Below are 3439 nucleotides of genomic sequence, written 5' to 3' on the forward strand. Positions count from 1 at the left end.
GTTTTGCATTTTGTTACCTTTTTTTTTGCATTTTTTGCTTAGAGAAAATATATGGTCCTGGACTTTTCTGAAGTTTCTCAAATAGGGTGGACTTCTCTTAGGATCCCCACCCTATATATCTGTACTATATATAAAAGCATATTAGAAGGACTTCTTAAGGTCATTTAAATTTCTTTAAAACACCCCTAAAGCATAATGTACAAGTCTTTTAAGCACCATAAAACATCACTTTCCACTTATACCCTTATTAACTCAAACAAAAACACACAGATCATGATCCTACCGTCCATCACTATCATGATCCTATCCTACCGTCCATTAACCCCACACGGATCATGATCCCCACAGCTATCCTACAATCCCTACTTTTGTACAGCTTTTGTGACATTTGAATTTTGAAACAGGGGTACAACATCGATTTGAGGATTTGGCTCCATCTTCTCTCTTTCTCATGTATACTGAACGGGTCCATCTTTTCTCTCTTTCTCAGAACACCACCGATTTGAAGATTAAATCTGGGAGATATAACGTCGAATAAGTTCGTTCTTCCGATTCAACAACCATCAGGTTTGTGTTTTTGAATCTGAGTATCCATGAGTTTTGGAACAATAATTACGATTTTTGAGGTCTAGGGTTTCAGTATCCATGAGTTTTGGAACAATAATTATGATTTTTATATCTAGGGTTTCATAACTCACCAAATCGGGCATCGTGTAGTTTATAGGGAATCAAGTCTGCAAAGATCGGTGGCTACAGAGAAGAGTTCCTGGCTATAGATGGTGATTGAGGTAGGTTCCGACAGACAAACGGAGGTACGTCCGACGACCTCCTTTTAATTTGTTTAGGTCACACACTTTAGTTTTTGAATCTGATGTTTGTGTTTGTTTTAAACTTGCAGATCTAGGGTTTTACTTTAATTTTTGGATTTTATTTAACTACAATTCGTGAACCAAATGGGATAAATGCGGTTAGTTTAATGAGCAGGGTGCTCAGAAATATATTCAAGTTAAAGGGGTGTACTTATAAAAGTTTTTATTGTGATTTTCGAACCATTATATGGGATTCTTATGCAAATAATTGCAGATGTAGGCTTAAGTAATGGTAGAGATTTCCCACTAGCGCACTCTTTTTAACTTTGATGGTATGGTTTAACTTTGACACTTTTATGATTTAATAGGTTGTACCTTTATTTCCAGTTATATAACTTCCAGTTATATTTTCTTATAGATCATGGTTCTTATGCATATGTAGATGGGGTATCGACATATTGATTGTGCCCCAAGTGTATGGCAACGAGAAGGAGGTATAAAGTTTCTTGCTTCTGTACACCATAATTTTTCTGTATTATTCTGTTTGAATGATGAAGATGTTTCTGTAAATTGTATTTGATAATTGGATGAAAATGATTTTTGCATGAATTCATTAAGTTACGTAATAAAATACATGTACAAATGTGTGTTAATTTGTTTTTTTTTTTTTTTGTATTTTGTTGTTATAAGGGCGGCATTGTTGGTGTGAATTAAACATGATATATAGCTAGAAAAATGCTTTTGATATGAAGGAAATGATATTCGTATGAATTCATTATGCAATTGCAGATGTGAGTTGATATAATTTTCAAAAAAAAAAAAAAGATGTGAGTTGATATGATTTTTATGTATTATTCTGTTTAAACGACGACGATGTTACTGTAAATTCTTGTTGATATCTAGAAAACTGCTTTTGATGTGATGAAAGGATTTTTGTATGAATTCGTTTTGTTACGTAATAAAACACAAATGCAGATGTGCGTAACGTGCATTGATATATATATATATATATATATATATATATATATATATATATATATATATATATATATATATATATATAGGGTTGGGCTATATAGAAAACCCTATCTATATAAAAAACCCTAGAAAACCCAACCTCCCGACATTTTTTTTTGAAAAAAATAACACATGTAATATATACATGTTTTTAAGACTTTTGGGCCAAAAAAATCAAAAAAGCGCCGAAGGGATAATTTAAAAAAAAAAATTCAGCAATTTCTGTCTTTTTTGCCTAACACATGTTAGGCACTGAAATTTGTTTATTTTTTTTTAAAAAATCCCTTCGGCGCTTTTTTTTTTGGCCCAAAACACTCTAAAACATGTATATTACATGTGTAATTTTTTTCAAAAAAAAAATGTCGGGAGGTTGGGTAAAAATGGGGGGAGATTTGGGTTTCCAGAGTTTTCTACCTAAATGAGTGTTTTCTGTCTAGCATTGTCCTATATATATATATATATATATATATATATATATATATATAGGATTAGGTTCAAACGTGAACAAAATCCCAAGAGTGAACTGCGTGAACTGATCTGAGCCCTTGATTTTTATGATCTTGAGATTAAAGTGAGTGGCATGATGGTAATTATTTGGTTAACTTTTTTCCATTTAATTAAATACAAAAAGGTTATATGTGTAATTTCAATCTTAAATTGATTGCATAAATCTCGCACAAATCAAGTAATCAACTATCCTCTTAAATTGATTGCATAAATCTCTCATAATTCAAATCAAGGATTAGGAAATATGTAACTTAATTCAATTATTATAATAATTATTTGTTTAAATGCGATGTACACATGTGTATTCTGATTTTGCCCTCTTTTTGATGCGATGTACACATGTGTATATCGTCTGTTTTTGTGACATCTTAAAATTTTTTTTGTATTGAATGTTGATGTACATCTGTGAATTACTGTACACATATGTACGATGCTGAATACACATATGTACTGTTCTATTTATATCCAAGTACACATGTATATACCGTTGAAATATGAAGGTTACGTAGATCTTAAAAATCAAAATTTGAATTCTGGTGATGAAATCCGAAATAAAAATTAAAATTGAAATATGGTGATTTGTTGTTTGTTTTGATAATTATCTTATTAATAAATAAACATAATGTGGATAATGAATTTAAATTAGGAAAGATGTAACTTAATTCAATTATTAAAATAATGACTTAAATCTAATTTCTTATATAATTACAATTCTACCCTTAACAACTAAAAAGGAAATGAAGGGTCCGTATTTGTTCACGCAGTTCATTCTTGGGAGGTTGTTCACGCTGGAACCCTACCCTATATATGTACATATATATATATATACATATATTATATATATATATATAAAACTGCTTTTGATCTGAACGAAATGATTTTCGTATGAATTGTTAAAGGGGAATTGTCCTGTAATAATCCTACCTAAACCTTATTGGCCATTAATAATCCCACCTCAGAATATTCCCCCCACCAGTCCCACCTTTCACCTATTTTTTCCTACAATGGTCCCTCGTTAAAAAAAATTAACGGAGTTAAGTTTTTTCCCAAATTACAAACAGATTTTTTAGGACTTTTGATCAGAACGATGATACGAGTCCATTGAT

At 30.9% G+C, this 3439-nt stretch overlaps 1 long non-coding RNA gene across 1 annotated transcript; it reads left to right on the plus strand.

Annotated features, from left to right (window-relative positions):
* Positions 1–327: 327 nt before the first annotated feature.
* LOC110917342 lies at positions 328–1410 on the plus strand. The gene is made up of 3 exons (XR_002580488.2): positions 328–567; positions 718–1141; positions 1252–1410. It is a non-coding gene; the product is annotated as an uncharacterized LOC110917342 (long non-coding RNA).
* Positions 1411–3439: the final 2029 nt, after the last annotated feature.

Source organism: Helianthus annuus, chromosome 16 (genome assembly GCF_002127325.2).
Source record: "Helianthus annuus cultivar XRQ/B chromosome 16, HanXRQr2.0-SUNRISE, whole genome shotgun sequence".
NCBI classification, from domain to species: Eukaryota; Viridiplantae; Streptophyta; class Magnoliopsida; order Asterales; family Asteraceae; genus Helianthus; species Helianthus annuus.